Raw genomic sequence first — 21,676 nt, forward strand, 5'->3', positions numbered from 1 at the left:
CTCCTCCGCCCCCGCTGGCGCCGCCGCCATTTTGTGCGTAGCCTCTGCGACACAGATACAATAGTCGGCCGCCACCTCACGGAAGGACTCGGGACCCCAGCGCGGCGCGTCTCTGCCTTCCAGCCCCATGCTCCCCACAAGGCAGCGGTCCTACCTATGCCTACCGACTAACAGCCGGATCCCATTTGCGCCCCACAGTTTAGCACTCAGCCTCCAGTCGCGACGCCAGAGCTACCGCCTCCTCAGAGCTGCACGCATGCGCACTTCTCCACCGGGCGCCCCGGTCTCCTCTGCGCCTGCGTGGTTCCCGCTGCGCACTCTCCAGAGACGCCGTGGCCATCTGCGGCCGGAAGGGGGCGCGCGCCCACTGTGGCTTGTCCGGGTGCCCCTGAAGACCCAAGTCCGTCTGTACCCCTCTGGGCACCCTGGTCCTTTTAGACCTGGGTCTCTCCTAATTACTGTTCCCTCCAGCAGCAACAGTGAAGGGACACCAACCTGGCTAATGGTTTGTATACATAAGGTGTTGCCTGCCTTTATACAAGGTGAGCGACCTTGTACTTATATTCCCATTCCAATACCAATGACCACTCAAAATGTTAGAAAATAAAACCTCTATGAAAATCTAACCTGCTAGAAATATTTTTACAAAACATTTTATAATAAAAAGCCTAGTGTAGTAGACACTTGTAATAATTTTATCCATGAATAACCTTCGGTTGAGAAAAGTTCAAGAATTGTTTTCTTCAATGTTCTGTCTCCTCAAGTTGACTACTGTGCGGTTAAAATCACCGGACAAAACCTGGTGAAACTCGCCACTCTTGTCTCCTCGGTGCCACACAGGTGACACCATGCATCTTAAAATGCACGTATTTGTTTTGCCTGCCACGATATTTACATTAAAATAAGTATAGGAAAGTCTTAAGTCTTTTTAAAAAGATATCTTAGCCTTAGCCAGGCTTGGTGGCACACGCCTTTAATCCCAGCACTCTGAAGGCAGAGGTAAGAGGATCATTGTGAGTTCGAAGCCACAGAGACTACATAGTTAATTCCAGGTCAGCCAGAGCTAGAGTGAGACCCTTCCTTGGAGGGAAAAAGGGGAGGTGGGACTGGAGAGATGGTTTAGCCATTAAGGCACTTGCCTGCAAAGCCAAAGAACCCAGGTTGGATTCCCCAGGTCCCACCTAAGCCAGATGCACAAAGCGACCAAGTTCGTTTGCAGTGGCTAGAGTCCCTGCTATGCCTATTCACACGTTCATATTTTCTCTCCCTCTCTCTCTCTCTCTCCCCCAAATAAATAATAATAATAAATCCTTAAAAGGAAGAAAAGAAAACTGTCGTACTGAATTTTGACAGAAAAAATAAAACATCCTGCTTGAGGAAACAAGTCAAAAACAACCAAGAGACCTTTTGCTCTGGCTTCCTGGTTGACCTGCCCCTGGGTCGGGGAGGTTGAGAGCAGAGTGAATAACCAGACCTCCCTGTTCCCCACATCCCAGGTCCCTGGCCAGGCTACCTCTGCTGCTATCTTGGGGAAGCATGGACCTTGCCTGACTGCTGCAGAAGCAGGCCTTTTGCTCTGGCTTCCTGATTGAGGGTTAGCTGGGTCCTCAACTCTGGGATCCCCTGTGCCAGAAGGTGCCAGCACTGAAAGGTAGCTAGATCCCAGGAGATAAACCACCTCTGGCATTTCAGCCAAGGCCCAGGAGAAAACACAGAGAAATTCTGGAGACAAGTACCAGGGCTGCTTCCACAGTGAGCCTGACAATCAGCACCTGAGGACACTCAACACCTACCAAAGCAGAGATCCAGAGGCTCCTAAGAGCTAATCACTGAAGTAGATTTAACTCACCCACCACAGCTCAGGGAATTGTGGAAGAGGGAGCAGACTGTAAGAAAAAAGAAAAAATTGGGACTTCATGAGCACAGGCAATGCCTCACCCCCCCCCCTTATCTACTGCTCCCACAATACATAACCCACAACCCCAAGGGGAATACCATCAACCCCACTGAGGAGGCCCCCAGCGGAATGAGGGCAGGAAGGAGGGAAAAAAATGGTACCAACACATGATGTATCCATACAAAGTATATTCCTAATAAAAAGAAAATGAACTAAAAGCCAACAGGCTCTCCCTAAACCACAAATAACCAAATGTTAAACTTTGATGAGCTTCCCTCCATACCATTTGTATAGTCATACAGATGCATTAGTTATGTAACAGGAAATGTTCCTCTTTCCTCCAAAAGGTACAGCTAGCCTGACACTTGCTTTTTCACTGATTACAGGACACGTCTCCACATAAACAATAGATCTTCTTTTCTCATAGTTGCATAATGCACAGTACAGGTGCACCATCAATTATTCAACCTGATGTGAGACACTGAAGTTGGTCGCAATCTTGCTGGTACCACAAATGGGCAGGAGGCAGCATGTGGTGGTTTGGTTCAGGTGTCCCCAATAAACTTAGGTATTCTGAATGCTAGGTTCCCAGCTGATGGAGATTTGGGAATTAAAGCCTCCTGGAGGCAGTGTCTTGTTGGTGGTATGCTTATGGGTTATAGCCAGTTTCTCCTTGCCAGTGTCTGGCACATTCTCCTGTTGCTGTTGTCCATCTAATGTTTGCCAGGAGGTGATGTCCACCCTCTGCTCATGCCATCATTTTTCCTGCCATCATGAAGCAGACTCTCAAGTCTGGAAGCCAAAATAAACCCTTTTTTTCCCCAAACCTGCTCTTGGTCAGGTGATTTCTGCCAGCAACCTAACTGCAACACACGGCATACACAAACCATCTTACTAAATAATGCTTTAATGTCAGCCGGGACTAAAGTGAGACCCTACCTTGAAAAACCAAAATAAATAAATAAATAATATATTTTAATAGGTATTGGTAGAATACTTCCCAAAAGGCTTACAGAGAGGTAGAACTCAGTGATAGAGCTCTTGTCTGGCATGTGCAAGCCCTGCCTGATGCCCAGAACTGGGAGGAAAGGAAGAAGGCATATACAAATTTCCACTTCCACTAAATAAGTAAAATAACCATTTTACTTTCTTTTAATTTATTTTTTAATTTGGATTTATTTGAGAGATAAAGTACAGGGCATATCAGGACCTTGTGACACTGCAAATGAACTCCAGAGGCATGTGCCATTTTGTGTGTCTGGCTATATGTAGGTATTGAGAAATCAAATAGGCCATCAGGATTTGCAAACAAGCACCTTTGACCCCTGAACCATCTCCCCAGCCCCACAAACAAACTCACTTTCTCCTCTAAACTGTTAGGAGAGTTTGAATACCACTGGTCTTGTTTGTTCTTTGAAAACTTAATAGATTTCATACTTGAAATATTTTGCCTGATACTTTTTACTGAGATAATTTCAATAATTTTCTCTAGATATTTTATAATACTTCATTTGATAAGAATTTAGCTCACCTCTACACTCAATTTGGGCATTTATATTTTTCTAAGGAGCACCTTAAGTTTTCAATTTTCTTTTTGTACATGGGGCAAAGTGACCTTTTAAATCAGTTCACATTATGGCAGCTCCTTATCTGGTCTCATCCCCATCTTATCATCTGCCAACATACCTTTTTATTTGTCCCTTATCAATGTGCCTTTCTCCACTAGAATGTGAGCTCCATGAAGTCAAGGGATTTGTGCTTTCTTCACTGTATGCCAAGACAGTAGAAAACAAATAAATATTTGTAAAAAGCATAAATGACTGATAGATTAAAAAACACTTTCTACATGCACAATTATTAAGCAGCATTTTATATCTACTAGCCATACAGATTTCTTCATTTAAAAAGCTCCTTCTGGGGCTAGAGAAATGGCTTAGCAATTAAGACACTTGCCTGTGAAGCCTAAGGACCCAGGTTCAATTTCCTAGGACCCACATAAGCCACATGCACTAGGTGGCACATGCACCGGGAGTTTGCAGAAGCTGGTTGGAGGTGCTGGCATGCCCATTCTCTCCCTCTCTCTACTCTGCCTAAAAAAAAAAAAAAAAAAAATCCTTCTTAGGGTGCTGGAGAGGTGGTTTAGCAGTTAAGGTGCTTGCCTGCAAAGCCTAAGAACCCAGGTTTGATTCCCCAGTATCCAGGTAAGCCAGATGCACAAGGTGGTACCTGCATCTGGAGTTTGTATGGCTGGAGGCTCTAGCGTACCCATTCTCCCCGCACCGCCCCCCCTCTCACACACACACACAAATAGATAAAATAAAATAAAACAAAGATTAATTTCTCTTCATTAGTATCTTGAGTGTCTTTGTAATCAAATTTATTATTTTGCCGGGCATGGTGGCACACACCTTTAAAATCCCAGCACTCAGGAGGCAGAGGTAGGAGGATCACTGTGAGTTCAAGGCCACCCTGAGAATACAGAGTGAATTCCAGGTCAGCCTGGGCTAGAGTAAGATCCTACCTCGAAAAAACAACAAAAAAAAAGTGTATATACATATATATTTTTTTTCTTTATGACTTTTGAGCTTTTTAGTCTAGGAAGCCTCACCCTACCCCCTAGAAAGTATATCAAACAGTTGTTTGCTTACAATATCACAGCTTCTTAAATATATTTTTAATTTATTTATTTCCAAGGAGGAGGGAGCAGGAGAAAGAATGCCAGGGCTTCTAGCTGCTGCAAATGAACTCCAAATGCATGTACCTCTTTGTGCATCTTACTTTATGTGGGGACTGAGGGATCGAACCCGAGTTAACTATTGAGCCATCACTCTATCCCCACAACTTTTTCTATACTTAAAGATCAGACAGGGCTTGAGATGTGGCTTAGCAGTTAAGGCACTTGCCTGTGAAGCCTAAAGACCAAGGTTCATCTCCCTAGTACCCATGTAAGCCAGATGCACAAGTGGTGCATGTGAAAAAAAATACAAAGAAAAAAGTTAATCTAACATTATCTTTATACTACAATATCTAGCTTCATTCATTTCTGCCAAATGAAAGTTCCAACTATTATGCAAACTATCCATTCCCCATAATTAAAATGTATCAAAATAAGCAAACAACAAAAACTATTTAATTCTTATGTATAATAATAGATTTGTGGACCTTCAAATCTGATTTGTCATGGGTCAGTACTATGTGGTCATTAATCAACTGATCGAATACATGAATATATATTGTACATGCTTTTAATTTTCTATATTATCGTTATTATTATTATTTTTTTTTAGTTCTTTCAGGTAGGGTCTTGCTCTAGCCCAGGCTGACCTGGAATTCACTATGTAGTCTCAAGCTGGCTTCCAACTCACAGCCTCCTACAATAGTCTACTGAGTGCTCGGATTAAAGGCATGTGCCACCAGCTTATGATTTTTGACATCCTAAAATAACTGGCTTAGAAGAAACTCTTTCTCCTAGAATTAGTTAATTCTTTTAAGCTAGCAAAGGGCTCAGCAGTAGCATCTCCTTGAGAAGCACACTAACCTGTCTAGAGCCACCCTCCTTCATGGACTCTTCAACCCAGAGGGCCATATTCCTCAGCTTAGAGCCAAGTATCAGGCAACCAGGATGTCTAAAGCTAAGAGCCTGCCTATGTTATTTAAGCTAGCCAATCCTCAGATGCTAATCTTGCCTTCTTCAGCCCAGACTCCCCTCATTTCTGCCCCTGTTCTATTTACATGAATGCTTTCCTTTTGGCTCAGTGCAGCACGGCATGCCTGTCTCCAGGCCCTGTGAGTGTAGTAAATTCTGTTTTCCTGGGCTCTGCTATGTCTTCACTTGTCTCAGCCCCTGACTGACCATCTCATAAAAGAACACAACAAACTGATCTTGTGCTGGGAACTGTTATAGACATCAAGGAGCCAGTATCAAACCCAAAGGCAATACTAAGTCCTTCCCTCAGGGCACATATGGCCTTGCACCAAAAGACAACAAATAAAGACCAGTGGCGGTAACTGCTATAGAGAAAACCAGGCCACAGAGGCATCATCGAGACCTGAACTATTAAGGAAGACAGAGTTTTAGCAGAAAGCTGACTAACAGTGTGAATAAACAGCAGATGCATCTGAGAGGGACAGGACTCAAATAGAAAAGGCTCTGAGGGGAAAGCCAGCTTTTCATCCTTGAGAAACAGTGAGAATCCAAAGAGACTGGGACAGCATGAGTAAGAGGGATGTAAGAGGTGATATGGAGAGGAACTATAATGTGGGAGCTGCCATAACAAAACGATGAATGGCTTAGCAGAATTAGAGTCATGAGCCACAAAATAACTTTTCAGTCAACAATAGGCCACATATTTGACATTGGACTTGAAAACTTCTTATCACTTAGTAACATGGCAGTTGTAGGTGGCATTGAGCACAACATATGATTCAAATATTTGCAGTAATACTTGCATAAATCTGCCAGCCATATGAAAGTATGCAAACTTTGGTACAGTACATAATATGATAATAATTAGCTATGTTACTGGTTTATGTACTTACTATATGTGATGGTTTGATTCAAGTGTCCCCCATAAACAGGTATTCTGGATGATAGGTCCCTAGCTGATGACAACTGGAAATTAAAGCCTCCTGGAGGTGGTGTATTTTGATGGTGGGCTTATGGGTGGTATATCCAGTTTTCCTGTGTCAGTGTTTGGCACATTCTTTTGTTGCTGTGGTCCATCTGTTGTTGGCCAGGAGGTGATGTCCACCCTTTGTTCATGCCATTTTTTTCTCCTGCTATCATGGAGCTTCCTCTTGAGTCTATAAGCCAAAATAAACTTTTCCCCCCACAAGCTGCTCTTGGTCCAGTGATTTCTGCCAGTAAGGGGAACTTGATTGCAACAGTAAAGTTGGTACCAGAAGTAGGGTCATTTGCTGCTAGACATCTGTGTGGCTTTGGCCTTTTGGAGGTGATTTTCAAGAGGAATGTGGAGGATTTGAAACCTTGGCCTAAGACACGTGTTGAAATGCTGTTAAGTACAGCTTGATGGACTATTTTGGTAAGAGCTGAAAGACCTGAATGCAGTAAGAAGTATGGACTGTGAGGTATGGCTTATAAGGGTGAGAAAGAGCTTTGCTTGGACTGGGCGACAAGCAGTTTTTGTGAGAGGCTTGCTGTTATGCCCGTGTCCTGAGAATTTGTCCAGGGTTGCATTGTGTAGAAATGGACTGGTGTGAGTAGAGGAATAAGGCACAGAAGTGAATCTTTTGGGCTGAACTTTCTGCCCATTCAGCTGCAATTACACAAGAGATTACAACCTTTGAGATTGATCCAACTGACCTGCACTGGGGCAACAGGAAGAATTTAGACCCTGTTGAAGGGGCCTGAGGGCTCAAGGAGTGTCCTGTTCTTCAAAGTCTGCTTTATTCCCCCCTGCATTAACAAACTGGTACCCTACCTGGTATTGTGGAATATAAGAAACATAGGAAAGACAGGGTTATTGAGTTTGCAACACAGTCTTGTGTTTTGGAAATGGCCATGGGCAATGTGTAGCAGGTTTGCTGGATGTCTGCATGGAGACTCAATGGAGCCGTGAGGATGAACTGTGCATTGCTGTGGAGATCCAGTGGAGATGGCAGGATCATGAGGTAGCTGCTAAGGAGAGCTGCCAGCCCTAGATGAAGTTTTCCAGGACTGTGAGTGGCCTACCTGGAGGGACAGAATTGGAACTCCAGAAACTTATTGCTGGTTAGAATTATCAGACTTGGAGATTTATCACTGACTAGAGTCTCTAGACTTGAAGCTACAAGTTTTGATGTTTGCCCTGTTTAAATCTTGTATTTGTTGAGTATTTCTTTGCTATGCCTAATGCTATCTTTTGTAGTGTGAATGTTTATACTGTGCCATTATGGATTTTGGGAGTTTTTTTGGTATTATGGCTCAGTTAAAAGACTTGGTTTATGGGGAAGTTTGAACATAAGGATTGATAAAAATATGGGGACTTTTAAAGTTGAATTGAATGCATTACATTTTACATCATGGATGGTTATCAGTTTATGGGGGCTGGGGGTGGAATGTGATGGTATGATTCAGGTGTCCACCATAAACTTATGTGTGTGGAATGTTAGGTCTCCAGCTGATGACAATTGGAGATTAAAGCGTCCTGGAGGCGGTGTGTTGTTGGGGAAGGGCTTGTGGGTGTTATAGCCAGTTTCCCCATGCCAGTGTTTGGCATACCCTCCTGTTGCTGTGGTCCATCTGTTGCTGGCCAGGAGGTGATGTCCACCCTCAGCTCATGCCACTGTTTTCCCCTGATATCATGGAGTTTCCTCTCGGGTCAGTAAGACAAAATAAACCTTTATCCCACAAGCTGCTCTTGGTCAGGTGATTTCTGCCAGAAATGCAAACCAGACTGCAACACTGTACTACACTTATCATTATATTATTTGTTAATTTTTGGTTTTCAGAGAAAGGTTTTTGTTATGTAGGTCAGGCTGGCCTCAAACTCAGGATCATCCTACCTCAGCCTCCCAGGCGCTAGGATATTGAGTATGATGGAGGCAAGGATGCAGAACTAACGAGGGCTCTATTACACAAGAGAACCACACTCTGCCCTGCTCTTGTTGTCTTAGCATGCACTCCTGCTGTACAACTGCTTGCTACATGCACCAGCAGCAGCCTCTGCCTCATGCTGATGTTAAGAAGTTTCCTAAATTGATTGACTGATATCATCTATGTTTGTGCAAATGTATTCTGTGATGTTTTACATAATGATGAAATCACCTAGAGACACATTTTTCAGAATGTCTTCCCATCATTAAGTAATACATGGCAATTTTTCTCAGTCTGGAAACTACAAGATCGAGGTATCCTAAGATATTTCATTAATCTTTATGAACCTTAAAAAAAAAAGAAGAAAGGATGGAAGGAAGGAAGGGAAGGAAAAAAGAAAGAAGAGCTGGGCATGCTTTAATCCCAGCACTTGGGAGGCAGAGGTAGGATATCCTGTGAGTTTGAGGCCTACCTGGAAATAATGAGTAAGTTCCAGGTCAGCCTAAGCTAGAGTGAGATTCTACCTCAAAAAAAAAGAGCGGGGGTGGAGGGATGGCTTAGCAATTAAGGCATTTGCCTGCAAAAGCCAAAGGACCCAGGTTAGATTCCCCAGGACCCACGTTATCCAGATGCACAAGGGGGCACAAGCATCTGGAGTTCGTTTGCAGTAGCTCTAAGCGCTGGCGTGCTCATTCTCATTCTCTCTATCTCTCCCCCTTTTACTGTCAAATAAATAAATAAATAAACAATATTTTTTTAAAAGATCAGACTGTCAACAGGTTTGATTTTTCCTGAATCCTTGGTTTGTTATTGGATCTGTCCTCACTGAGCTGTCATGTGGATTTTCTTGATGCTCAGGTATCTTCAGTGTCTTCCTCTTCTTACAAAACCACATAGTTTTAGAGTCATACCTTTAATATATCACTTAATTCTAACCACCCTTTTAAAAGTCCAGTTCTCCAATACAGACAAACACATTCTAAGGAGTACTGAGGGTTGGAGTTTCCATATGTGAATATGGGTGGGGACACAACTCAGTTTATTTATAACATAGAACATTTTGGGCTGGAGAGATGGCTTAGCAGTTAAAGTGTTTGCCTGCAAAGTAAAAAACCAAGGTTTAATTCCCCAAGACCCATGTTAGCCAGATAGATGCACAAGGTGACACATGCATTTGGAGTTCACTTACAGTGGCTAGAGGCCCTGGGGCACCCATTCTTTCTACCTGTCTGTCTGTCTCTCTCTCTCAAATAATAAATAAATAACTTTTAAAAATATTTTATTTATTTATTTATTTGACAGAGAGAATGGGGGCGGGAGGGGAGAATGGGCATGTCAGGGCCTCCAGCCACTGCAAATGAACTGCAGACTCATGCGCCACCTTGTGCATCTGGCTAACGTGGGTCTTGGGGAATCAAACCTGAGTCCCTTGGCTTTGCAGGAAAACTCCTCAACTGCTAAGCCATTCCTCCAGCCCTAAATAACTGTTTTTTAAAAAACCTAGAACATTTTAAAGGATTTTTTCACTGTTGTTGCTTTTATTTAACTCATTTCCTTTTTAAAAATTTTTATTTATTTATTGTTTTGGTTGTTTGAGGTAGGGTCTCACTCTAGCCCAGGCTGACCTGGCATTCACTATGGAGTCTCAGGGTTGCCTTGAACTCACAACAATCTTCCTATCTCTGCCTCCTTAGTGCTGGGATTAAAGGCATGGACCACCCCACCCGGCTATCCTGTATTTTTTAATTTTTTAAATTCTATACATATTATAACATGATATGTTCTTATATCCCCTCATCCCAGCTACCATTATCCTGGGGGCCCTCTTCCATGGGGTTTTGGTATTCATTGTAGGGTCATGAGGGCCTTAGTCAGTCCCTATGGGTTGCTAGAGGGACTGTGCCTTACAGTATTCCTCCCCATTCTGTGGCTCTTACTGTCTTTCTTCCCCCTCTTCTGCAACACCAAGGGTTTTGTTTGTTTGTTTGTTTACTGTGAATGAGAGAAAGATTTGGGGCAAATGAGTAACATAATTTGACCTACATTACATTGAAAACCCAACTCTATGCCACTATTCTAAGCTCTGAAAAATAGAGCAATGAGCAAAACTAAAGGCTTGCCTTAAAATAATTTACCCTTGTAGAAGGGTGTGGTGGCACATGCCTTTAATCCCAGCACTCGGGAGGCAGAGGTAGGAGGCCACCCTGAGACTACATAGTGAATTCCAGGTCAGCCTGAGCTAGAGTGAGACCCTATCGTGAAAAAAAAAAAAAAAAAAAAAACCCTTGCTAGACATAGTGGCGCACACCTTTAATCACAGCACTCAGGAGGCCGAGGTAGGTTTGCTGTGAGTTGGAGGCTAGCCTTGGACTACAGAGTGACTTTTAGGTCAGTCTGAGCTACAGTGAGACCATACCTCAAAAAAAATTACCCTTCAGTGGAAGGAAACAATAATCAAATAAGTATATAATGTGATGATGTAACAGAAAACTAATGCAATAGGTAGTGTAGAAAATAATGAGCACAGGTAGAGAATGCTGTAGATATGGAAGCCTTCTCTGATGAAGCAACATCTGAGCAGAGAAAAAGGAAGACAAGGGAAGCCAGACAGACACCTAGAAAAGCTTTGGAGCCAGAAAAAACATCAAGTGCTCAGGCCCTGAGGCTAACAAGGAGGCCAGCTCAGTAGAGGAAACGTGATCCAATAAATCCCTATCCTCTTCTTTCACCCACCCTCCTTTCTGACTAGCCAGACAACAGGGATGGAGCAGCTCCCTCCAGAGCTCAGCTTCTGCCCATTCTGCAGTCACAGTTCAGTGCCTCAAAGTGTCATAAAACAGAAGTCATTACAAACTTCCACAAAAGGAACGATTAACATAAATGTGTTTTGTCCTGGTGACAAAAAGCATCTCATTATCCATTTCAGCTCAAGTGCAAATATCTTAATAAATAAGGTTTGGGGAAACTACTATCCTTCATCTATCTTTAGAATCTAGAGTTCATTTACAGCAGCTGGAGACCCTGGCATGCCCATTCTCTGTCTCTCTCTGTTTGCAAATAAATAAATAACATTTTTATTTTGTTAATTTTTTGAATTTATTTATTTGAGGGCGACAGAGAAATAGGCAGAGATAGAGAGAATGGGTGCACCAGGGCCTCCAGCCACTACAAATAAACTCCAGACGCATGCACCCCCTTGTGCATCTGGCTAACATGGGTCCTGGGGAATCGAGCCTCGAACCAGGGTCCTTAGGCTTCACAGGCAAGTACTTAACTGCTAAGCCATCTCTCCAGCCCATAAATAACATTTTTAAATGTTACTTATTTCCACATGTGTGTATATAAGTATGTCAGGTCTCTGTGCTTTGGTTTTATTGTGGGTGTTGAGAAAGTGAACCCACCTGACAGGCTTTGCAAACATGGGCCTTTACCAGCTGAACCATCTTCCAGCCCCACTAATTTCTTTGAACTACTTAAGAGATGGGTACTAATTTTCTTTCCCTTGTAGAGGAGAGAGACTTGAAATACTGTTTTTAATAAAGAAAGCATGGTAGAAGTGACATTATGTGGCTTTCTAGGCTATATCATACAAATGAGAGCTGCTACCTGGTGCCTCCTGCCTTGTATTGCTTATTTGAGGGAAAGCCAGCTGCCATGCACGATGACATCCACAAAGCATGTAAGCACATAATGGGAAAAATAAAGAAATGCCATCGCCATCTATCAACAGCCACCATCAAACTGCAAGCCATTTCAGTGAACAACTTTGGAAACAGAACCTCTAGCCCCAATTATTGTGGGACATGCCCATCAAAGAACTGCCTAGCTAAATTGATCCTGAATTCCTGATCCATAGAAATGGTAAAGATAAAAAATGTGTATCATTATAAGCCATTAAACTTTGGGGTATCTTTTTATACGGCAATATATAATTAAGACTCTTATCTGAATGATGAGAAATAAATTCATAATTTCATTAAAACCATGATACCTCAATTTGTTGAGCAAAAGTCTGGGATTTAGGAACAAGGATTTTTTTCTTATCTTTCCTTTTTTTTTTTGTTTGATTGGTTGGTTACTCTAATGGGCTGCTTGGGGCAAAGGATGCAAGTGGGTGGGGCCTGGGGCTCCAAGAAACCCCAGCACAGGCCACTGCATCTCATACGCATGAGCTGCACACATAATGATGAGGTTTTGAAAGATGGAACCTACACATGAGGAACACAGTTGTGAATTTTATATACTGAGCAGTCTGTCACTGGCAACCAGGCACTATGAAAAACTTGGGATTCAGCAGTGAGCAGATCCTAGTACTTCCTCCTAGAGTTTATTGGCTAGCTGGAAAACAGAAACATATCATTACCATAATGTTTGGGTGTGAGCTGCATTATGTAATTAATCTATACTTAAAAGTGCTACCTGCAATTGGAAGACCAGTCAGATACACTCCCCCAGATGGCAGCTGGGGTGGGCAGTGGTAGTTGGAGCTTTTATTTCCATTGGCTTCTCTTATACATTTCCCAAATCCATCCCTGTTTCCTTTAAAGAAATGGGGGGCATATTTAATTTATTTCAATATGTTTATATTCAATATAACTATCTGTTTTCCAACTAGATAATAAACTCTAGGAGGAAGTGCTAGACTCTGTTCACTATGAATCCTAAGTCTCTCACAATAGCTGTTGCCAATAACAGACTGCTGAATATATAAAATTCACAGTGTAGGGCTGGAGAGATGGCTTAGCGGTTAAGCGCTTGCCTGTGAAGCCTAAGGACCCCGGTTCGAGGCTCGGTTCCCCAGGTCCCACGTTAGCCAGATGCACAAGGGGGCACACGCGTCTGGAGTTCGTTTGCAGAGGCTGGAAGCCCTGGCGCGCCCATTCTCTCTCTCTCCCTCTATCTGTCTTTCTCTCTGTGTCTGTTGCTCTCAAATAAATAAATAAATAAAAATTTAAAAAAAAATTCACAGTGTAACATCATGGATAGCCTCCATCATGCTGTCTGTCAAGGATGCTGGACGTCCTATCAGCAGTCCCCTGTGAATTAATATGGAAGCTATCCAGTTATGATGGCTGGGTGCTGCTTGTCTGGCTATGGCTTGATTGCAGCTTCTATCTGTAACACTGTACAGAAACTTTTCTTGTGGAGTCATTGAAGGTCTTGGGCTTGCCATCAACTTGAATCTGGCTCTGACTATGACTGGGAAGTATTTCTACAAAAAGTGACCCTTGGTTGAGGAGATGTCTCAGTGGTTAAAGGTGCTTGCTTGCAAAGCCTGCTTGCCCATGTTCAGTTCTCCAGTACCTACATAAAATCAAATGCACAAAGTGGCACATGCATCTGGAGTTCCTTTGCAGCGGCAGGAGGTCCTGGAGCATGTCTATGTCTGTCCCCCCTCTCTATCTTTGCAAATAAATTAATAAAAATATTTTTTTAATTTTTGTTTATTTTTATTTATTTATTTGAAAGTGACAGAGAGAAAGAGGCAGAGAGATAGATATATATATAGAGAGAGAGAGAGAGAATGGGCGCAGCAGGGTCTCCAGCCACTGCAAATGAACTCCAGACACGTGGGCCCCCTTGTGCATCTGGCTAACGTGGGTCCTGGGGAATTGAGCCTTGAACCGGGGTCCTTAGGCTTCACAGGCAAGCGCTTAACCGCTATCTCTCCAGCCCAATAAAAATATTTTTAAAGGGACTCTTGGCCAATGAATTTACCATGTCTGGCAGCCCTGTGGTCCACTCTACCCTGGTCCCCCTCAATCAGACTTTCTTTGGTATCTTTAGCTGGAGAGGAAGTTTTCTAATTCTTGGAGGGGGGCCTCCTGCTAACCTGTTGTGTAGTTGGTAGCTGATGCCACCAATAGGTCCCAAGCCAGCAGAGGCAGAGAAACATAAGCCCATATCTCCCTGGAAATGTGATCATGTTTTTTTGGATTGTGTACTCCTTTGGTCTTTCTTAGTAGTTAATGGCAAGTGTCAGAATTTTTCCAGTGAGAAGTCAGCTTTCCTTCTTTCCACCCTGGCTTTTGTTGATATGGTAGCCAGACCTTCTATGGGACTTCCAGCCAACACAAAGTGGATAAGGCCTCAAATCCAGTATTTCTTTGCTGCTGCTGTTATTGCAAATGGAGCATGCCATTTGCTAGCACCTTTATCCACCAGCTATGCTGGGTTCTCTGGACTTGCCTTTGGATGCCTTAGCTCTGTATTATTTGAAACACAGATGGACCTCATGGGACCCCAGAGGTTCTCCAGTACTGTAGGATTAGTGACCATTGTGGAATGCTGTTCTGTCCTCCTGAAGCCACCACTACTAGGCTCTCTCAGTATGAAGACTACAAGTGCATATAACTGGGCTTGTGGCATTGTCCTCATTATTGCAGGTGTCTACCTCTTCATTAGCATGGGCATCAATTACCAACGTGTGGCAAAAGAATAGAAAGCAGAGGAGGAAGAAGAAAAGGAAAGGAAGAGGAGAAGACCAGTATACATGCTGAAGAGAAGTAAAGGAAGTAACAGAAGGAGCACAGCCTCCATGGCAGAAAAGCCCAAGCACCCCACAGAGGAGAAGAGTCCTGTTTGGCCTATGGGTGGAAGCATGCATAGATAGTTCGTAACCGAAGACATCTGAAAACAACCTACTGCTCTCTACTCTACCAGTGGTGCTCAATGTAAACAATGGACATGTGTGTGGAAAATCCATGGAATTTTGCCTCACTCCTTACCAATGTCTGAATTTAAAATTTCCCATGCTATGGATAAGGAGCAGTTGGCAAAGCATGTGGGGAAGCGGTTTTTGTTTTGTTTTGATCTTAGCTTTTAACAGTGTCTTTAGTCCTTAGAACTATTTAGAAAGCCTTAACTTTGAAAACCACTCTGCTAAATCCATCTGTTTCTAAAAAATATTTTATTTTTTTATTTGCAAGGAAAAAGAGAGCATGCACATATAAGAGAAAAGGGCGGGGGGAGATTGAGAATAGGTGCCCCAGAACCTCTTGCATATGAACCCCAGACGCATTTACCACTTTGTACATGTGGCTTCATTTGAATACTGGGGAATTGAAGCCAGGCCAGCAGGATTTGCAAGCAAGTGGCTCTAACCACTGAACCAACTCCCCAGCCCTGAATTCATCTATTTTAAAGGTCATGTTAATAGAAAACACAACTAAATTCTTGAGATAACTCTAAAATTTAAATGTTCTTGCTTTGTTATCTGAAATGTGTTGACAGGTGTTACTGGAATATTTATGAATAAAAATATTGTCTAAAAGTTGGAAGTTTTATAAAACACTAAGGTATTTTTCTAGCATCAACAGTTGCCTGGTATATGTGCCTGCTAGCTGTGAATTTAAGAAATTTAAAGTAGAAAACTTCAGAGGTAGGAGGTGAGCACCCATGGAAGGTCATACTTGATCTCTACTTCTACAGAGATCTTGAAGAAGCTGAAACAAGAGGTACAGCCACTGATGCAAAGGAGTCATTTTAGGGTAAAGAGAGTGACCCACTTGCTAGTTCACTGCTCAGCTATGATGGCACATGGGTTTGTGGGCACAGAGGTGCCCTCAGCCTGCTATGCAGTTCTCTCCTGAAGACTGAAGTGCAAACAGCTACCAAAGACTGGTTTTCAGCTAAGGACACCGAATGGCAGGAGCAACCACAGAGTGAACTTCAGCAGTTCTTCCACAGACACTTGGGCTAAATGAAAATAACCTTGGTAGAAAAGAAACTAGTTTTGTGAAGAAGAAAAAAAAAAAGAACAGGCATGAAAAAATTAGTCTCTCACATATTCTCATGGAAACATGTGTGCAGCCCGGAAATCTCAGTTCAAACAGGCAAGCTGAGAAGATCAAAAGCTCTACCCAAGACCAGAGCCTGCTTACATACCATACCAGGGTTTTCATTTCAAACATGGACCATTATCCTCAGCACCAGATCTGGAGTAGTGGCTCAGAGACATATTTTCCAGAGAAAGAAGCAGCCCATAAGCACAAAACTCAAGCTCTCAGGTTGGAGAGATGGCTTAGCAGTTAAGGCACTTGCCCGTAAAGCCTAATGACCCATGTTTGACTCTCCAGATCACATGTCTCCCTCTCTTCCTCTCACTCTCTAACAAAAAACAAACAAACAAACAAAAAACTGAAGATCTCTTTGAGTGAATAAAAGGGAAAATGATTTCATTTAGAACAAAGTATGAAATAGTTGCAGCCTAAGGTCAGTCTCAGAGATATAAAGAAGACTGACAGCTTTATGATATCAATGAGCTATACTATAGGCCAGTAAGTTCACCAGTGAGAAAGAACCATGGGAAAGATACCATGTACCTGAACAAACATCAAATACTGTTCTCAAAAAATTATCCATGTAAAGCCAGAAGTTTAATTGAGTCAGCCACGGAGAAATATGTGCTTCAGGGCACACTCAGATATAACGGAAAAATCACCATGCAATTAATGAAGCATCAAAGATGAATGTGAACTTAGGAAGGAGTCAGACAAAAAGAGAGAGCTGACAAAACATTGTTATCCTTAGGTGACTGTGTGCATCTAAACCAGAGGCTGTCCATTCCAAAGGAAACAGATTTCACTAAAACAGTTCTGACAAGTCACTCAACAAGGAAGTAAACAACAAACAGTCCCAGGGAGGCAGAAGAATCAGTAACCAGATGCCCAGTTTCAACAACAAACATTAGAAGACAGCAGAGAAACAAACAAAAACATGACCTTTAAAATACATGAATTCAGGGCTGGGGAGTTGGCTCAGTGGTTCAAGCCACTTGCTTGCAAATCCTGCTGGCCTGGCTTCAATTCCCCAGTACCCAAATGAAAGATATGAAACTTACAATGAGTGGGTCCAATGAAGTTCTTATCAGCCACTATGAATATAGTGAAGGCGGGAAAGGAAATAGCGATAAATGATCCTTAGAAAAGTGTATGACAATAACTATGCAACAAGTACAGACTATCAACAAGGAGGAAGAAATGATTGTGAACTTCACCGTCAGAATTTCTTATTCATAAATCTGGAGATCACAGATTGAGAATTACTGTCAACTGTCAATTTACCAGGACCTAGAATTACTTCTGAGGGATTATGTAGATTAGTTTAGTGTGGTGGTTCCAATGTAACATGTCCCCCAGTGCCTCTCTTGATACCCAGCTGGCGGAGCCTTTGCAGGGTGGAGTTTTGCTACAGGAAGTCTGTCACTGGAGGTGGGCCTTGAGGTTTATTAGTCCAGGCTACTGGATATTCAAAGTTAGCTCACCATTGCTTCTCTCTCTTTCTGCTGAGGTATTAAGATGTGAACACTCTTAGCCCCTATCCCAGCACTCGGCAGGGAGAGGTGGAGGCAGAGGTAGGAGGATCACCATGAGTTCGAAGCCACCCTGAAACTACATAGTGAATTCCAGGTCAGCCTGGGCCAGAGTGAGACCCTACCTTGAAAAAAAAAAAAAAAAGATGTGAACACTCTTGCTGGTGTCTCTCTCTCTCTCTCTGATGATATATGAAGATATGAACATTCTTGCTGTTTTCACTCCCCCCCTCTCTCTGCTAATGTATGAAGATGTGAGCCAGGTGATATGCCTCCCCTATGCTTCTTCTGGTTGGGTGTTTATCACAGCAAGAGAATGTAACAGGGACAGTTAGCCTCTTGGTGTGTCTCTGAGGGACAATCTTGATAGGCTATTTAACTTTAACTTTGGCAGCACCTTTTCACAGGCTGGAGTGCTGGACTGTATAAAAAGGAGAGAGCTGGCTGAGCACCAGCATTCATCACTCTGTTTCTTTACTATGGGTTGAATGTGATCAGCTGTTTCACAGTCCTGCTGCCATGCCTTACCCACCATGATAGACTGTATCCTGTAACTGTAAGCTCAAATAAATCCTTCTTCCCTTATACTGATTTTTGTCCCATCAAGACAACTAAGACACTGCCATAGCCAATTTGACCTCATTTGAACTGCTAAAATACGAGGGTGGAAGGAGTTGATCTTTTTGTTTTCTCAGCATTCATCCCTCTTTCTTTTCATAACTAAACTATTTTCCAGAAGAAAAGGGCTTTTAAGAAGTTTAGGTGTGGCTAAACTGCCTATACCCACCACATGTAACACATGACCCAGGGCTGGAAATCAGAATATTGTATTCTCATGGTCACAGTAATTGAGGGATGAGAAGGCAACCAATCAGAATGCTCAGGACTTTTCCTGACAGAGTTATGAGAGAGAATATTCTTTCCACCAAGGTTGCTAAACTGATGAGATGAGTCTTGGGCTTCTGGTGGCCCTCTTGATTACTAAATGGATAAAACCTGTTGAAAAAGGAGGAACTGGTTGATATCACTTGAGTCTTTAGATCCAGCCATGCCCAAGGCCAGACTTCCAAAATCCTTTCCTATTCCCTTACCAACCAATTTCCATTTAGCTTAAGCCAACTTCCATTAAGACAGAATAGCTACTTCTAACTTCTATCCAAATACATCACCAAATCTGTCTCTGTCATCTATAGATAGTAGCTATATAGTTCTATAGCTGTACTTTGCAGTCACAAGAAGCCAGTCTTAGAATGAATGATGCCTCCATTAAAACTAAAAGAGGGCTGGAGAGATGGCTTAGCGGTTAAGCACTTGCCTGTGAAGCCTAAGGACCCCGGTTCGAGGCTTAGTTCCCCAGGTCCCACGTTAGCCAGATGCACAAGGGGGCGCATGTGTCTGGAGTTCGTTTGCAGAGGCTGGAAGCCCTGGCATGCCCATTCTCTCTCTCTCCCTCTATCTGTCTTTCTCTCTGTGTCTGTTGCTCTCAAATAAATAAAATTATTTTTTAAAAATTAAAAAAAAAAACTAAAAGAATGAAGAGACAAATGAACATGATGATATAACTGGGCCACTGGTGGTCTTCACCAATCTGAAGCCATCTTACTTCTACACTTCCCATTAGGGAAGGCATTATATTTTATTCGGTAATCTAGTATCAATAACTGGCTTCTTCCTTTTTTTTTTTTTTTTCAAAGCAGGGTCTTATTCTAGCCCAGGTTGACCTGGAACTCACTCTGTAATTCAGGGTGGCAATCCTTCTACCCCTGCTAGAATTAAAGGTGGATGCCACCATCCTAATGGGCTACTTCTGACAGCTAAATTTTGCAAGAAGAAACAAGCCTCAATTCAAATAAGTCCATCTGAAGACAAGAGGAAGACCATAGAGTCTCTCAAAGAAGTGCCTTTAGACAAATGCATATGTGACTCAGATAATCAGGAGCTTTGCTTAGCAGCAAACATTAAACTTTCTGCCAAGCTAAATTAAGGAGGAAGACACCTGGAGATATGATCAGGATCCAGGAAGACCCAAAGAACCAGAATATCCTGAAGGGCTATGATTCCTCTTGCCTCTTCACGCTCACTTCAAATCACACTAGGTCAAACAAAAGTAAATATAACATAATGAATCATTCCCTGGGATGCAAACTGGGTACAAGGGATAGATCAGCTTTTCCTTTCCATCTCAGGTATGTCCAAGACTTAGGCCAAGGACTGGGGAGATTGCTCAATGGTTAAAGGTGCTTGTTTGCAAAGCCTGGTGGCCCAGGTTCTATTCCCCAGTACGCATGTAAAGCCAGATGCACAGTGGTGGATGCATCTAGAATTTGTATTCAGTGGCAAGTTTGTATTCACTAGTGTGACCATATTCTCTCCATCTCTGTCTTTCTCCTCAAAATAAATACATAAAAATATTTTAGGATAGTTTTTAGAAAAATCTGAGCCAAGACTGAAGCAGTTTAATTTTGGGAAGAAAGTAAATGAAAGGCCTACTTCAAAGGAAGAGAAATGGCACTCATAATCAATATTGATGGGGATGGAATCTTTCTGGAAGGCAATTTAGTATAATAAAACCTTTTGGAAATGCCTCCAGCATAGAGATAATTCTGTGGTTGGGAACTAACCTACGGAAATGAAGGCATAACTATAGTTATACTCACAAAGACACAAATTGGCAGTTGTGTCTTTCATTACATTAAACATCTTTTGTATACAAGGCAATGCATTAAGCTTTGAGGATACAGTGATAGGCAAGAATCAGATGTGTATGTTTTCCTCCAGTATATATTGAGTGAAAAAACTCAGAGCAAGTTTTCAGAACTTTTATATCACTTTGGCAGAGATGTTCTTTACCTGTTGGATCTAATAATGAAACACTGAGGGCTGGGGAGATGGCTCAAGAGCTAAATGGGGCTTTTTCGCAAAGCCTGATGATCCCAGTTTAAAAATGTAAAGCCATGGGCTGCAGGGATGGCTTAATGGTGAAAGTGCTTGCCTACAAAACCCAAGGACTAGCCGGGCGTGGTGGTGCACACTTTTCATCCCAGCACTTGGGAGGCAGAGGTAGGAGGATCGCTGTGAGTTCGAGGCCATCCTGAGACTCCATAGTGAATTCCAGGTCAGCCTGGGCTAGAGTGAAACCCTACCTCGAAAAAAAAAAAAAAAAAACCCAAGGACCCAGGTTCGATTCCCCAGGTCCCACATAAGGGAGATGCATAAAGTGGTTCATGCGTCTGGAGTTCGTTTGCAGCTACTGGAGGCCCTGGTGCACTCATACTTATTCTCTCTCTCTCTCTCTCTCTCTCAAATAAATGAATAAAAATAAAAAAGTAAAGCTAGGCATATATGGCATTCATTTGCAATGGGATAAGACCCTGGCCCTCCCATACATACACCCCCAAACCACACATGCTTGCAAATAAAATTTTTAAAAATATTCAATAATAAAACACTGAGGTTTGTATGTTTGCATTGCTTCTGCTTCATTTTAGGAAAAAATAACTTTTGTGATTTGTTTATAAATTTATTTTTATTATATTGTATAAAAGTATTTGTCTATAGCCAGTTGGAAAAATTACAATACCTAGTCCTTTACCACAGATATGTTGAGACACTGCTGTAGAGAAATTACAAGATGAGGCCGTAGCCAGGGGCTGAATGTGGTAGTTTGATTCAGGTGTCCCCCATAAACTTAGGTGTTCTGAATACTAGGTTCCCAGCTGATGGAGTTTGGGAATTAAAGCCTTCTGGAGGTAGAGTACTGTTAGTGGCAGGCTTATGGGTGTTATAGCCAGTTTCCCCATGCCAGTGTTTGGCACACTCTCCTGTTGCTATTGTCCACTTTATGTTGCCCAGGAGGTGATATCCACCCTCTGCTGATGCCATCATTTCCCTCTGCCATCATGGAACTTCCCCTTGAGCCTTAAGCTAAATA

General features: G+C 42.5%; 1 protein-coding gene and 1 pseudogene across 2 annotated transcripts in view; one reads left to right on the forward strand and one right to left on the reverse strand.

The window, feature by feature from the left end:
- The window catches only part of Znf638 (zinc finger protein 638), a 95,064-nt gene extending 94,789 nt beyond the window's left edge, over positions 1–275 (reverse strand). The window contains exon 1 of one of the 2 annotated variants that reach the window (XM_004668305.3): positions 165–275. The gene's annotated coding sequence lies outside the window, so the exon portion shown is untranslated. Of the gene's footprint in view, positions 1–154 lie in introns of both variants that reach the window. The other variant, XM_045151636.1, reaches the window with a different exon arrangement.
- On the forward strand, positions 128–15,045 carry LOC101608263 (annotated as a pseudogene).
- Positions 15,046–21,676: the final 6,631 nt, after the last annotated feature.

Source organism: Jaculus jaculus, chromosome 6 (genome assembly GCF_020740685.1).
Source record: "Jaculus jaculus isolate mJacJac1 chromosome 6, mJacJac1.mat.Y.cur, whole genome shotgun sequence".
In the NCBI taxonomy this organism is placed as follows: domain Eukaryota; kingdom Metazoa; phylum Chordata; class Mammalia; order Rodentia; family Dipodidae; genus Jaculus; species Jaculus jaculus.